Below are 18,008 nucleotides of genomic sequence, written 5' to 3' on the forward strand. Positions count from 1 at the left end.
CTCAATAGATGCAGAAAAGGCGTTCAACAAAATTCAACAGCGCTTTATGCTAAAAACCCTCAATAAACTAGGCATCGATGGTACGTATCACAAAATAATAAAAGCTATTTATGATAAACCCACAGCCAATATCACACTGAATGGGCAAAAACTGGATGTATTCCCTTTGAAATCTGGCAAAAGACAAGGATGCCCTCTCTCACGACTCCTATTCAATATAGTATTGGAAGTTCTAGCCAGAGCAATCAGGCAAGAGAAAGAAATAAAAGGTATTCAAATAGGAAGCGAGGAAGTCAAATTGTCTCTGTTCGCAGATGACATGATTGTATATTCACAGGACCCCATCATCTCAGCCCAAAATCTCCTGAAACTGATAAGCAACTTCAGCAAAGTCTCGGGATACAAAATCAATGTGCAGAAGTCACAGGCATTTCTATACACCAAAAACAGAATAACAGAGAGCCAAATCAAAAGTGGACTCCCATTCACAATTGCTACAAAGAAAATAAAATGCCTAGGAATACAACTAACAAAAGATGTAAAGGACCTCTTCAAGGAGAACTACAAACCACTGCTCAATGATATAAGACAGGACACAAACAGATGGAAAAACATCCCATGCTCATGGTTGGGAAGAATCAACATCATGAAAATGGCCATACTGCCCAAAGTAATTTATAGATTCAACTCTATCCCCATCAAGCTACCAATGACCTTCTTCACAGAAGTGGAAAAAACCACTTCAAACTTCATATGGAACCAAAAGAGAGCCAGCATAGCCAAGACAATCCTAAGCAAAAAGAACAAAGCCGGAGGCATCACGCTGCCTGACTTATACTACAAGGCCATGGTAATCAAAACAGCATCATACTGGTACCAAAATAGAGACATAGACCAATGGAACAGAACAGAGGCCTCGGAAGCAACACCACACATCTACAATCATCTGATCTTTGACAAACATGACAAAAACAAGCAATGGGGAAAGGATTCCCTGTTTAATAAATGCTGTTGGGAAAACTGGCTAGCAATGCGCAGAAAGCAGAAAGTGGACCCCTTCCTGACAACTTACACTCAAATTAACTCCAGATGGATTAAAGATCTAAACATAAGACCTAACACCATAAAAACCCTAGAAGAAAACCTAGGCAAAACCATTCAGGACATAAGCATAGGCAGGGACTTCATGGCGAAAACACCAAGAGCAATGGAAACAAAAGCCAAAATAGACAAATGGGACCTAATCAAACTCCACAGCTTCTGCATGGCAAAAGAAACAGTCATTACAGTGAATCAGCAACCAACAGAATGGGAAAATTTTTTTGCAATCTGCCCATCTGACAAAGGGCGATCCAGAATCTACAAAGAACTAAAACAGATTTACAAGAAACAAACAAACAAGCCCATTCAAAAGTGGATGAAGGATATGAACAGACACTTTACAAAAGAAGACATCGATGAGGCCAAAAAACATATGAAAAAAATGCTCATCATCACTGGTCATTAGAGAAATGCAAATCAAAACCACATTGAGATACCACCTCACACCAGTTAGAATGGCGATCATTAAAAAATCTGGAGACCACAGATGCTGGAGAGGATGTGGAGAAGTAGGAACACTTTTACACTGTTGGTGGGAGTGTAAGTTAGTTCAACCATTGTGGAAGACAGTGTGGCGCTTCCTCAAGGACCTAGAAATAGAAATTCCATTTGACCCAGCAATCCCATTACTGGGTATATACCCAAAGGATTATAAATCATTCTATTATAAAGACACATGCACACATATGTTCACTGGGGCACTGTTTGCAATAGCAAAGACTTGGAACCAACCCAAATGTCCACCGATGATAGACTGGACAGGGAAAATGTGGCATATACACACCATGGAATACTATGCAGCCATAAAAAATGATGAGTTTGTGTACTTTGTAGGGACATGGATGAATCTGGAAACCATCATTCTCAGCAAACTGACACAAGAACAGAAAATCAAACACCACATGTTCTCACTCATAAGCAGATGTTGAACAATGAGAACACAGGGAGGGACACAGGGAGGGGAGCATCACACACTGCAGTCAGTGGCGGGGGGCTGGGGAGGCACAGCTAGGAGGGGAGTGTGGGAAGGGATAATGAGGGGAGAAATACCAGATATAGATGATGGGGAGATGAGAGCAGCAAACCACTGTGCCATGTATGTACCTATGCAACAATCCTGCATGATCTGTACGTGTACCCCAGAACCTAAATTAAAATTAAAAAAAAAAGAAATTTCAAACTATAAGTGAAAGCTTTATCAAGAGACTGGACAAAGCAAAAAGAGAATTTCAAAACTAAAGAGCTTCTGCACAGCAAAAGAAACTGTCATCAAAATGAACAGGCACAGAGTTGGAGAAAATTTTTGTAATCTATCCATCTGATAAAAGGCTAATAACCAGAATCTACAAAGAACTTAAATTTACAAGAAATAAACAACCCCATCAAAATATGGGTGAAGGATTTGAACAGACACTTCTCAAAAGGAGACATTTATGTGGCCAACAAAACCTATGAAAAAAACCTCATCATCACTGGTCATTAGAGAAATGCAAATCAAAACCACATTGAGATACCATCTCACGCCAGTTAGGATGGCCATCATTAAATAGTCTGGAGACAACAGATGCTGGAGAGGATGTGGAGAAATAGGAACACTTTTATACTGTTGGTGGAGTGTAAATTAGTTCAACCATTGTGGAAGACAGTGCAGCAATTCCTCAACCATCTAGAACCAGAAATACTGTTTGACCCAGCAATTCTATTACTAGGTATATACCCAAAAGATAATGAATCATTCTACTATAAAGACACATGCACATGTCTGTTTACTGTGGCACTGTTCACAATAACAAAGATTTGGAACCAACCCAAATGCCTATCAATGATAGACTGGATAAAGAAAATGTGGCACATATACACCATGGAATACTATGCAGCCATAAAAAGGATGAGATCATGTCCATTACATGGACATAGATGCACCTGAAAACCATCATTCTCAGCAAACTAACACAAGAATAGAAAGCCAAACACCACATGTTCTCACTCACAAGTGGGAGTTGAACAATGAGAACACATGGACACAGGGAGGGGAACATCATACACTGGGGCCAGTCAGCGGGTGGGAGGCCAGGGGAGGGAAAGCATTAGGAGAAATACCTAATATAGATGACAGGTTGATGGGTGCAGCAGATCACCACGGCACATGTATATCTATGTAACAAACCTACATATTCTGCAGATGTACCCCAGAACTTAAAGTATAATAATAAAAAAAGACCAGTCTTTCAAAATAATGCAGTCAGACAAAAATAAAGAAAAAAGAATTTAAAAAATTAACAGTGTCTTTGAGAAATATGGGATTGTGTAAACTGACCAAACTTATGAATTATTGGCATTCCTGAGAGAAAAAATAGGTTAACAATGTAGAAACCATATTTGAGGGAATAATTTAATTTTTTCTCTAATCTTGCCAGAGAGGTATATTTCCAGATACAAGAAATCCAGAGAACATCTACAGGAGCCTATACAAAATGAACACCAGCAAGCGTATCATCACCAGACTGTCCAAGGTCAACACTGAAGAAAAACAATCAAAGGTAGCTAGAAAAAGCTCTGATCACAAATAAAGGTCACCTCATCAAGTTAACAGCAGACAAGCCAGGAGAGAATGAGGGCCTATTTTCAGCATTATTAAAAAAAAAATTCAACTGAGAATTTCATTTTCTGCCAAACTAAGCTTCAGAAGTGAAGGAGAAATAAAATCTTTTCCAAATTAGCAAGTATTAAGGGAACTGGCTACCAACAGACCACCCTTATAAGACTCCCATATGGGTGTTCTAAACATGAAAATGAAATAACAATATCTGCTATATCTATCTGCTACTACAAAAACACACTTAAGTACATAGACCAAAGACCCCATAATGCAGCCACACAATAGAAAGTGCAAAGCAACCATCTAACAATTTCAATGTAGGATCAAAACCTCACCTATCAATGTTAACCTTGACCCTAAAGGGTTTAAACACCCCCACTTAAAATGTACAGAGTGGTAAGTTGGATAAAAGAAAAATAGCAAGAGAAAGAAGTTAAAGTTATCCAAATAATAAATTAAAGAAACTAAAAGATCCAAATAAGAAGAGAAGAAGTCAAACTATCTCTCTTTACTGATGATATGTTTCTATACATAGAAAATCCTAAGGACTCCGTCAAAAAGCTTCTAGAACTGATAAACACCTTTTGTAGTGTTTCAGGATACAAATTAAATGTACAAATATTAATAGTATTCAAGATGGGAACCAAATCAAGAATGCAATCTCATTTACAATAGCCACAACAAATAAAATAAAATAAGTAGGAATATGTCTAACCAAGAAAATGAAAGATTTCTACAAGGAGAACTACAAACCATTGCTGATAGAAATCACAGATGACACTAACAAATGGGAAAACATTGCATGCCCCTGGATTGGAAGAATCAGTATAATTAAAATGGCCATACTGCTCAATGCAATCTACAAATCCAGTGCACTGTTTTTATCAATATACCAATGACTGTTTTTCACAGAACTAGAATAAAATATTCTAAAATTCAAATGCAACCATAAAAGAGCTAGAATTGTCAAAGCAATCATAAGAGAAAAGAACCAAGTCAGAGGCATCACATTACCAAACTTCAAACTATGCCATAAAGCTACAGTAACCAAAACAGCATGGTACTGGTACAAAACATTTCTGGAATGTAGCAGAAAACCCAAAAATAAAGCTTCACTCCTAGAGCCATCTGATCTTCCACAAAGTCGACAAAAATAAGCAATAGGGGAAAGGACTTCCTATTCAATAAATGGTGCTGGGATAGCTGACTAACCATATGCAGAAGAATGAAACTAGACCTTTCACCACATACAATAACTACCACAAGGTGGCTTGAAGATTTAAATGTAAGACCTCAAACTATAAGCCTTAGAAACACCATTCTGGACACAGACCTTGGGAAAATTTTACCTGTAAAAAGCAACTGCAACAAAAACAAAAATTGACAAGTGGGACCTAATTAAACTGAAGAGCTTTTGCACAGCAAAAGAAACTATCAACAGAATAAACAGACAATGTACAGAATGGGAGAAAATATTCACAAACTATAAATCCGAACAGGGTCTAACATCTAGAATCCACAGAAACTAAAACAGTTGAACAAGCAAAAAATGTTCCACATCACTAGTCATCAGATAAATGCAAATCAGAACTCAGTGAGATACCATCTCCCACCAGTCAGAATGGCTATTATAAAAAGTCCAAAAAGAAGTGCTGCTTAAGTAGGCTGTAGAGATGAGAATGCTTACATACTGAGGTGGGAATGAAACTAGTTCAGCCATTGTGGAAAACAGTTCAGAGATTTCTATTAATAAAAGAACTTTAGGTTCTAGAGAACTTAATAAGTAGAGTTACCATTCAATCTAGCCATACTAGTAATAGGTATATATCCAGAAGAAAAGAAGTCATTCTACCAATAGACAGAAAGACTCTCCTGTTTATCACAGCACTATTTATTATACAGTAACAAAGACATGGTATCGGTCTGGGTGCCTGTCAATGGTGGATTGGATAAAGAAAATGTGGTACATATACACCATGGAATACTATGCAGCCATACAAAAAATAAAAATACATCTTTTGCATTCATGTGGATGCAGCTGGAGGCCATCACCCTAAGTCAACTGGGTGAGGAACAGAAAATCAAATACTGTATGTTTTCACTTTTAAGTGGTAGCCACACATTGGGTACTTACGGACATAAAGATGGCAACAGCAGAAACTGTGTACCGTAGTAAGGGAGGCTGGGAAACGGGAGAAGCTTGGAACACTGATTATCAGGCACGATGCTTAATACCTGGGTGTTGGACCCAGTCGTACTCCAAACTTCAGAATTACACAATATACCCATATAACAAACCTACATATGTGCCCCCGATTCTAAAATGAACATTTAAAAACAGGTAAATAAAATAATCTAATAATGATGTAAAATTAAAAAAATTACTTTCTTTCTACCTAGCAGCCTGGCATCACTTATTTCTTCTTTTGATCCCTTTCATTTCTTACCTAGCATGCAGATTTACTGCGGAAAATGCTTCAGATCATATGAATTTATATGAAGTCTTTAAGGTAGCAAAACTTTTAGCTGGGTAGAATAGGAATGACTGTTGTCAAAGTGAGACCCTAAATTAAATGACCTTTAAATGAAAATCATACTCTATGTTTACAACATTATCTAAATTTTAAATTGTATGTAAATTATCAAACCAAACACTTAAATAGCAAAAAAACTGTCAAATTTGTTTTACTGATTTTCTTCAGTCCTTTGTTCATGTTTTCTTTGTTTGTCTCCATTTCTTTTGGACTTTTAAGCATATTTAAGACAGATGTCTTAAAGTCTTTGTCTAGGAACCCTGATGCATGTTTCTCAGAGACCATTTCTGGAGACTGATTTTGTTCTTTTGCACTGGCTATGTCTCCCTGTTTCTTTGTATGACTTGTGATTTTTTGTTGACTACTGGACATTTCATCAAGCAGCCACTTTTCCCAGTCTTTAAAGATTGGCGTGGAAGTCTTTTACTGATTAATAGGACCCTGAACCTTGAGGTTAGCACAAGGTAAAAGCTAAAAGTCTTATTAGGTCTTTGGCAGCATGCATTTGTTTGGGCCTATGTGTGTGCTTTTTTTTTTCTTCCCGAATTCCCCTGGCTGCTTTTAAGTATTTTAATTTCCCAAAGAGTCTCACTCCAGTTTCTTCTTGGGGCCTTACATGCTCTAGTACCTTCCTTTGCCCATAATCAATTATTTGCCCCAGGTGGGTGCAAGTGTATAGTCTTCCCACAGTTTTCACATGTCATTGCCCATCACCATCATCCATGGCTTCTAGCTCAGATCTAAACTATGCTACCATTTCCCGTCTGTGCCGTGAGACAGATACCAGTCCCTGAGCAGCCCACAGACAGGACAGAACTACTTTGCCAACAATTTACTCTGCTGTTTCTGGCCTGAGGTAGAGAACCAGAAATTGGGCCGTGCTGTAGACTGAATGCTTGTCCCTTTTCAATTTATAAATTTGAAGCCTTAAACCTCGATAGTATTAAGAGGTAGGGCATTTTATAGATAATTAGGTTTACATCTGGTCATTACAGCAGAGCCCCCATGATGTTATTAGTGCCCCTATGAGAAGAGAAAGAAATGCCATAGCTTCCTGTCCCCACCTTGTGAGGATACAGTAAGAAGGCAGCCATTTGCAAGCCAGGGAGATGGCCCTCACCCTAACTTGCCCATACTGGAAACCTACTCTCTGATTTCCCAGCCTTCAGTACTGTGATAAATAAATGTCAGTTGTTTAAGTCACCCAGTCTCTGAAATTTTGTTCCAGCGGCCAAACAGATTAAGATAGGTCACTTCCTCCTGATCTCAGTGCAAAGAGTGAGGCAAAGACGGAAAAATAAAACTGGAAATTTCCCACCATTTGAATGTGGCTTTTTCTTTATTGGGTATTTACTTGGTTAATGTACATCTTCAACTGGTTTCCAGAGCTTCTATAAAGTAATTTTGATCAGAATGTGGTTGTTAACTTGATAATTCTGTAAGGGAACAAGATCCTGGAGCACCCTATTCCATTGTCTTGCAGATGGTACTTCCCTTATGATTCAGAATGTTTACTTTGAGAAACAGTGGGTAATATAACATGAATCCAGGATTGTTACATTAATGTTAGAACACTTACTTTACCTAGGAGTTTTGAATGTTGGCCAAGGCTGGGCATGGTGGCTCACACCTGTAATCTCAGCACTTTGAGAGGCCGAGGCGGGTGGATCATGAGGTCAGGAGTTCAAGACCAGCCTGGCCAAGATGGTGAAACCCTGTCTCTACTAAAAATACAAAAAAAGTAGCCAAGAATGGTGACGGGTGCCTGTAATCTCAGCTACTCAAGAGGCTGAAGCAGAGAACTGTTTGAACCCGGGGGATGGAGGTTGCAGTGAGCCAAGATCGTGCCACTGCACTCCAGCCTGGATGACAGAGTGAGACTCCATCTCAAAAAAAAAAAAAAAGAAAGAAAGAAAAAGAAAGTTGACCAAATGTTTAACTAAATTAACATATTTAATATTTCAATATCATAATGTGTATAAAATGCTTAGTTTCTAGAAACTAATATGATTCCATAGTTCACTATGCGCACTGTAAAATATTCTGAAGTATACGTGATAAATAGCCAAGTTTCATGCCTAAGTACATACACTGTACATATATACAGACATTCCTGAGCAATTACAAAATATGGTTTTGTAACAAACACTGTGTTTTTTCATATATAACAAATGAATTATTTTCTTCTGCCCAAAATGCAAATTTGCAAATTGCATCCAGGAACTCATCAAATCTGCTAGATGAATTATGTAATTCAATTTGGCAAAATTTTTGCACACAGCACAAATAGCTTTCTTTGGTTTTCTTGGATTCTGTTCTGAGAAGGAGGTAGCTGGAAAAAAAGTGAAAAATTACAGGATATGATTCATAAAAATCCCACATCTTTTTTGTGTGCTTGGACATTCCTTTTTGAGGGAAAATGTTTTCGTCCTACGGTAATGGCTCCTCGTCCTTCTCAATGAGTACTTTTTAGCTCAAAAGAGAGCCACACACAATATTTCCAAGGTACTCAAAAAAAAGTAGTCATAATGAGAAGATGCACGGCACTTAACAGCTAAAAGAACATATAGCATGTTCATTAAATCTTTTTTTCACCAGAAAGGAATGTGAAGCCTGAACTTTAACATGGCCACAGTATGTACAAAGAAATGCAACCTCAGCTACGTATGTTCCTGCCAAGCATTAGCTCAAATCTTTCACTTTTCAACATGTAACGGGTATCTGTTTTCCTGTCATGTTTTGACAGAGAAGAAAATGAACCTCATTTCTAAGGTTCAGACAAGCGGCACTCACTACTGTTCCCTCCTCTTTTTATTTGATGCCAGCAGGAAGATTAAACACATACCACCAAAGAAAGGACTCCCAGTGCCCCATTGTCAGAGGTAGTTTTCAGTGGGTGCAATAAACCTCAAATCTCTGCAGATTATCTATGTGTTTCTAACTTGTAATTTCTCTCCAGAAGCAGCCTGCAAACTTTTTAATCCTTTTCAGTTTGTCAAAAATTGTTAAGGCGCTGGCTGCCCATTATCCGGAGTGAGGAGCTCTTTCAAGTAACGGAAAGACTAGCAGTTTCAGAAGCTAAATAGTCAGTTTTACACATATGAAGGATCACAGAAACACAGAGCTAAAGAGATCAAGAGAGATGTCCTCTCATGGTTGGAGCCTGAGGCCGCTTCTGACGCCCATCAATGTGAAAGACCAGATAAACTGCAACACCCCTGCCATAATGTTCAAGAGATGCTGAATGGAATATGCTTTTAAATGTATAGCTAAATTCAGTGCTAGAAATACCAGGAAGGAAGAAGGCACTGAAAAAGAAGGTGGCATGTGGGAGAGCTGGTGCCGTCAGTGGCTTGGGATGGGGTTGTGGAGTCTAAGTTGCCAGTATAAGTGACTCAAGGGTTTATGTTTCAATACCTACATAAAGACAGAAGATGAACTCTTGGACTTCTTGAGATAGATAATTAAAACTGAGAAACTCATACTATCACATGCATTAACAATTCATCAGGAACCTTGAAAGGCTGCTCCCAGGTAGTAGAGTAGAATGAAAAAATGTCTTCCAAATGACAGCAGAATGACAAGGAAGTTGGTTTTTTCTTTGTGGAGACTGGGTGGATATAAAAAGTTTCTTCTGAGATTGTTAAGCGTGGACATAGATTTTAAATTTAAATTCACATTAGTCATATGGCCAAATAATCCATAAGCAAAATAGTAACAATAAGCGTTAAAGTGGCCATAGGCGGTGAGACTACTGAAGTGACTGTCAGAAGGAAATGGAAACTACCTGGGAGGGTACGTCTTCAATCCAGATAATACGTGATGCCTACAGAGAAAAGCCTTGCTAAAAATTAGTTCATGAAAAATAGTTGTAGAGGAGTAACCAAATTAATATAAACAAGTACTTGAGTAAGAGATCACAGAGAACTCTGATAGACACTATAAACTAAATGCGTAGAAAATTATTAAAATATGAAGTCTCTAAGCAATAAAGAAATAAGACGCTAGTGGAATATTTAAAAATTGAGTACATCTTTGAAATGAATAATGTTTTTGAAAGTTAAAATTTATAGTATAAAAATGCATAAAATTAGATCTGCAGCTTTAGAGGAAATTATGCAAAGAGAGCATGAAGAGACAATGCAATGCAAAATGTAAAAGACAATTTTAATGACATAAAGTACAGAGTAAGTCTTACCAATATATATATAACAAGAGGTCTAGCTAATAAGAATTAGGAAAAAGGAGAATAGAAGCCTAGAGTTATTATCAATCATAGATAACACAGAATTTTCCAGAATACTGGAAATAATGGAATTTTTACATTTAGGAAACACAATCAGTCCCTTGCAGCTTACACACACGCACACACACGCACGCACGCACACACACACGCACACACGCACACACACGCACGCACACACACACGCACACACATATACACACGCACGCACACACATACACACACACTTGCTCACAGAGATCTTAAAATATGAGCGAAAAGATTATATTCAAAGAAACAATTACTAGGCAATTACAGGCATCTTAGCAGTGAAAGTAGAGGCAAGAATAAATAAAATGATGTTATCACAGTGCTGAGTAAAAGTAATTGGCAATCTAAAATTTTATACCTAGCCATGATCATTCAAGTGTGAGGTCAAAAAATAAAAAATAAATTCATATTAGAGGGGCGGGGTAGAAGAAAGTTAATCACTCCCATCCTGAAAGAAGAAAGAAAGGAGCTGTAACCAAAATTATTGAGCAAAGAAATTGGCAATAATTATTGACAACTTTGTATTGTTATTGCAACTGGATTTATATAAATAGTCACACATACATATTAATAATTGCTCTAAATAAAGTCAAGGTTTAAAAATAAAGTGAAACTAAATGCTAGGCAATAATGAGATATGGGATAAAATAGAATATATAGGAATTAATGCAATTCGTGGTCCTTGTTTTCTGCAAGGGGAGAGTAGACGTGTGGTTAAGACAACTTTGAAGTCAAGGCTGCATATGACTAGTGTGAGTAAAATAATAGACATATAATGCCTATTTTTAACAATAAAATCTGGATGTGTAACTTTCAAATCATCGAAGAGAAAATAATAAAGAAATTAAGGCTATGAGAAGATAATGAACTTGTGAAATGTCACAAGCAAGGTTGTTGTAGAAATAGGGCTGGAAACTAAAAGTCTGGATTACCAGGCCTTCATTCTCTTCTCTGGAAACACTCTGGGAATACATCTACCAAACTTGAATATTGTTAGTATAAACAAGATTGGTACATTTATCTGATTTTAAAATTGTTTCTTAAAGCTGTAAACATCTGATTTGGTTTGATCTCAACACAAAGGACACCGATTTTTTTTTTAACACATACTATTATATGGGACACCATATACTTTTCCAATCACTTTCCACTGAGCTTAAAAGAAGTAGTGACAAGAAATGACTATTTATATCATCTAGCCATCGTTTATAAATATGTACTAAGTGCAAAGCAGTGTTTTTGGCTATTTGGGACTTCTGAGTTGAATTTAATAGTCTAGTGGGAGAAAGGGTCCTGTACGTACCATGAAAAAGACGTTAGAATGTATCTGGTTAAATATAGGCTGGATTTTAAAATAGGAAAATTAAAACATCAAAATGGTAGCACAGCATTAATGGCACAGAGACCACCTCTAGGTACAATCTGCCTGATTGGGGCTGTTACAGCCTCTAAGGAGGATATGGGATCTGATGGCATAATTACAAATACTGCTTATCACGATCAGTGCTTTGGCAAGTAAAAGAGTTTGGCAATTACGCTTTATTAAGGAGCGATACAGTAAAGCAAAAGTGGTTATTGTAGAATTTGACTGCTGGGGACTTGTCTCTCCAGAAATTATAATTAACTGAGTTTTTTTAAACAAAATAATGGGAGAAAAGCAAATTACTGGAATTTAGAAAGCAATTTCCAAGGGATCTTTTTTTTTTATTTTGGTATTCTACAAAATTAACCTCCTGTCTTTATACTTCTTAACATTACAGGCTTTCAATTGAATGTCGATTTGGTGGACCTTAGGGGTGAAAGCGACATGAACACACACTCTAAATCATATCTACTTCCTTGATAGGGCTGTGCCCAAATAGTTCCATGAATATAATTATATGTAATTTAGACAACACGTATTTCTTAAATCTATTGTATGTCTGCCTCTATGTTATAATTCTACAAAGAAAAAAGAGAGGTCATATTTTTTAGAAAGTCTTAGTATCATACAATTCTAAAGCAAATCTTTTCAGTGGTAATATTTCTTTTGTAGTTCTATCAGATGGAGATTTAATGAAATTTTCATTTCCTTTATATAGTTATATTGTCAATCTTCTTGCTATCTTCCATGCTATTCTAAGAACAAGTACTGAATACGTGTGACATATTGTAGGCTGTCAGTGAATGCTGATTACATTGTACGCACTACTTGGATAGCAATAACAAAGATGAGCTTTGTTCTAGCATTTAAATTGTAATTTACTCATCCATTAAATTGCTCCTCTCATGGGTTTGTTGTGAGATTTAAATAAGAGCACAGGGTAAGTAGTAAAAAACTATCAGTATTTTTTTTTTAGAATAAATAAAACCAAAACAAAACATGTTTAACAAAGGAGAAAAAATGAAATTTGTACACTAAAAATACACATTCTTAGAAGAAACAATCTCATTTTATATGGATGTAAAGTCTTCGCATTTGGTTAAGAATAAATCTTCATAAAGATAAAATTGACTTATTAAAAGATTTACTTTTTATTATACCATTAAGTTGATTCACTTTATCACATCTTAAGTTTTTAAATCTTATTTTTTTGGAAAAAAATATGTTTTAGGAAAAATATACATGTGGGATTATATTATTTTTAAATGTATAAGCTTTCATTATAGAGTTAATAATACCTTTTCTAGATATACTAAGACCTTTAAATTTGATTTGATCTAAGGTGAATGCAATCTTTTTAAAAATCCTCATTTCTCCAATATTTTTTAAAGATTACAGAAGGGAATTTATTCATGTTTTTATCTCTTTTCCTAAGTCTTATTTTCCTTTCCTTAGGACATTTGAAAGAACAGCTGTCAGTCTTTCCCAAAGTCATTATTAGGATATGTGGGAAATTATCTATTTATGCTCAACCTGGAGTATCACAGGAATTTGTATAGGCTGTTGGTATCACAAAGTTGAGGGGTAATTACAATATTTGGAACTATTTTGAGTTCAATAACCCTAAAGCACCACAAAAGTGTTAAGCAGTGAAACATATTCTTTAGACTTTTTTTTTCAACTACTCTTTTAAAATAACAATATGACATTAATTCTTACTTTTTAAAAAATATATATATATTATTGTGGTTTAGGTTTTAGGGTACATATGAAGAACATGAAAGACTGTTGCATAGGTACATACATGGCAATGTGGTTTGTTGCCTTCATCCCCATCACCTATATCTGGCATTTCTACCCATGTTATCCCTCCCCAACTCGCCACCCTCTGCTGTTCCTCCCCTAGTTCCCCCCTCCACAGACCCCAGTGTGTGATGCTCTTCTCCCTGTGTCCGTGTGTTCTCATTGTTCAACATCCGCCTATGAGTGAGAACATGCGGTGTTTGATTTTCTGTTCTTGTGTCAGTTTGCTGAGAATGATGGTTTCCAGGTTCATCCATGTCCCTACAAAAGACACAAACTCAATGCTTTTTATGGCTGCATAGTATTCCATGGTGTATATGTGCCACATTTTCCCCGTCCAGTCTATCATTGATGGGCATTTGGGTTGTAACAACAGCTGAAGTTGAGGCAGCAATTAATAGCCTACCAACCAAAAAAAGTCCAGGTCCAGAAGGGTTCACAGCCGAATTCTACCAGACATACAAACAGGAGCTGGTACCACTCCTTCGGAAACTATTCCAAACAATACAAAAAGAGGGAATCCTTCCCAAATCATTTTATGAGACCAACATCATCCTGATACCAAAACCCGGCAGAGATTCAACAAGAAAAGAAAACTTCAGGCCAATATCCATGATGAACATAGATGCAAAAATCTTCAATAAAATACCGGCAAACCATTGCAACAGCACATCAAAAAGCTTATCCACGACGATCAAGTAGGCCTCATCCCAGGGATGCGAGGCTGGTTCAACACACGCAAGTTTAGAAAGGTAATCCACCACCCAAACAGAACCAAAGACAAAACCCACGTGATTATCTCAATAGATGCAGAGAAGGCCTTCGACAAAATACAGCAGCACTTTATGATAAAAACTCTCAATAAACTAGGTACTGACAGAACGTATCTCAAAATAATAAAAGCTATTTATGACAAACCCACAGCCAATATCATACTGAATGGGCAAACACTGGAAGCATTCCCTTTGAAATCTGGCACTAGACAAGGATGCCCTCTGATTCTTACTTTTTAAACATAGGCTTCACTTTTTCAATCGTTCACTTTTTACCATGGCAACTTAAATGAAACAAAGAACCACAAAGTAACACTTGCCATTTGACAAATCTGATTTAACCAAAGGTGTTTACCATTGAAACCCAGTCTACCTAACCACTCAATCTCAAGTTTACCTGTCGTTAGACAAAATACTACGCTCTTTTCCCAGAGGGAACCCAAACCATTGTCCATTAGAAACAGTTATGTTTTAGAATGTTAAACATTGCAGGGGGTTATAAAACACAAAAATAAGTATTGGTCTTGGAATATTTAAACAGTTTTTGGAGTATGTGCTCCAAAGATATCTTAGGGTTCTTGGCTAGATTAGAGAAAGTTGTTGATAGAGGAAACAACCATTTTTTGACTTGCATTTACTGTACAAACCTAGCCACAATTACCAGATCCATTTAAATTGATAACTTAAACTTTAAGGTTAGCAAAGACTGAGTATACAGTCTGAAGGTTTATCATTGTTTTTTAGTCAAAGAATATCTTTAGTATACCAGCTTTGATGTGTCATATATACGTTTGGAGAGAACGGACTGTAGATAAGGGTCAAATCCTGTCTCTCACTGTAACGGTGCATTTAACCTCTTCTCATCTGTAAATGAGACTAGTAACACATATGATGCAGGGTTCATGTGATGATTAAATATCATTCTGGTACGGTGTTCAGTAGAGTGACAGGCACATGGCAGGTGCTTAATCAGTGTTAGTTATTATTTTTCTTTATCCTAACCATCAAACTACAATCAAATAGCAACTCTGTTTTAATTTACATCTTTTTTTGTGAATTTTCACGTTATTGCAAGGCAGATTTACTCACAAGTCAATCTTTTCACTTTTTGAAAACGTAATAGTACATTTTATGGTAATTCATAGGTCATAATATTTTATTTATCCAACAAATATTTGTCAAATATTTGCTATGTAGGCACCAAGGACATAGAAAAATAAGAACACTTTTATTTCAAATAGCTTTTATTCACATAGGACTAGAGGGAAATCTAATTCAGTAGAAAACACGAAACAAAAGGGGATCTTTTATTCTCTTCAAAGAAGAGTCATGACATTAACAACATCAACAATAATTTGGAACACAGCATTGCATTTTCAAATACAAAAAAAGGAATCCGAAGAAGGTGGACATTCCATGAGCATGTTCAACAACGGTATTGTTACTAGGTGTTAATTCTTAATTAGATTATTATTTTTCACGTCTGGGAAAATACCACTGGCAGCACAACTTTAAGAAAAGTTTGGCAACATGTATCTTTCTCAGCAGCTCTAGATGACAGATCTTGGTGATGCTAGCCAAAAAAAATTAAGGGCAAAACCACTGGTGCACAGAGGACAACAAACTGATCTTATTACAGAAACAGATATCAGACCACAAGAGAAAAGACATTTTTATTTTACACCAAGCCTAAACTTTAGATTATTGGCATACACATCAACAAGCCTGGTCTAGAGTGTTTAATCACAAAAGTAATAAATATTGGTTTCCTGCCTGCCCTGCCCACCTTATTTAAAAATATCAGGATATTTGCTTTCAAATGACACAGACTACTGAGGCTGTAACCTACAAAATGGTCACTCATTTTAAGCAGCATGTTTGTTACACCCAGACCACTGAAAGGGCAATTTTCTATATCCTAGTTATTGTGGAGGTAGACACTGATGTCGCTTCCCCAGAAAGAATTTGAGAATATTAAAGTGTAGGAAGAGAAAATGGGGAGTTTTATACAAAAACAATCCTTACATACCTAAGGAAGTGCCATTCTACTTCAAATTTTGCAATTCTTAATTGTTTTTTTAAATTCCTCCATTTTTTGTTGAATTTTAAGTTAATAACACCAATAGTCAAATATTGCTGCAAGATCTCTATGAATTGTCACAAATTGCCAACTCCAAGAAGGGACATCACAATGAAGGATTAAGGACATGACCACAGTGTCCCAGGAAACTTTGGACTCTCCCTATTATATGTGATGTTGCAACATTTGCTTCTAATGTGCCTAGGGCCCAAACAAAAAAATAAAAGGATTCCAATTTTCTCTGAAAAGTCTGGAAATCTCTTCCTTTCAAAACATATTGATTTAAAGTTTATCCTTTGCCAATTTTCCTTCAGGTGGGAGTTCATGCTTGTGGGTTTGACTCAAAGACATCTTCCAAAGGACAAGGAAATATATGTGCAATTTTCTCTACACAATAACTAGCACAACGTGATTAGGTAGTAGCAAGAATGATGACAAACTATGTTTGAAATAAAAAGAATAATTCTGCATTAGTAAAACAAAGTGCCAAGTCCGAAATTGTAGATAACTATATTTTTTAAGGATATTTGAAAAACTGGCTCTTGAAAAAAAAAAAAGATAAAAAGGAAGACAGAGTATCTAGCAAAGTTTTTTTTTTTATAAAATGGCATGAAAGAAAGTATGCCTAGTGGTAGCTCAGAAAATAAGTTGTCAAGGTCATTTCTACTTAGGAAACATAAGTAGAGATATCAGAAACCATTGTGATTGCTTAGATATGGCAATTTGGTATAGATTGTTAGGCAGAAAAAGTAGAGAAGAGTTGAAAGAAAATTATTGGTTAGAAAGATTGTAAGTTTACACCAAATTCACCATGCAGTTGCTAAATGTTTAGTTTGAGAATTAAGATGGTTTGAGAAATTGCAACAACTCTATTACCTTATCATTGGATCAAGTCCAAACAGCCCCAGATCAAAAGTCTAAGGTTTAATTGTCTGACCTAGTTATTTCCAGCATAGTAATAACTGACTCAATTGTTGCTTAATGTATTTTACAAAACCATTATATGAAGTCAGGAATATCATAGATACAATGGACTGCAGTTTATTTGGAGAAACCAAGTTATGTAGTATGAGTATAGCACGTGTGAGTATACCACTTGCCAATCACGCTCTGCTTCATGAAGCATTTGACGGAGGAAAAGCAAGCTGTTAGAAGGAAGGGCTATGATTTTCAACGCAAACATCCCCAGGAAAAGGAGCCACACATAGGCACTTACATATTTAATGATGGTGTTGATGAAGGTGACAAGATACTTTATAATACTTCATTCCAAAGGCAGCACATTGTACGAAATACTGCCAGAGAATGTACTGTAACAGTGGCCTTTGGGAACACAAGAAATTCGATGACGATCATGACCATGTTGACCAGTTTTGAAGAAAACAATAAAATGCGAGACCATCCTGGTCAACATGGTGAAACCCCGTCTCTACTAAAAATACGAAAAATTAGCTGGGCATGGTGGCGCGTGCCTGTAATCCC

This window comes from Aotus nancymaae, unplaced genomic scaffold, assembly GCF_030222135.1.
Source record: "Aotus nancymaae isolate 86718 unplaced genomic scaffold, 86718_ANA_hifiasm-v0.15.2.pri h1tg000025l, whole genome shotgun sequence".
NCBI classification, from domain to species: Eukaryota; Metazoa; Chordata; class Mammalia; order Primates; family Aotidae; genus Aotus; species Aotus nancymaae.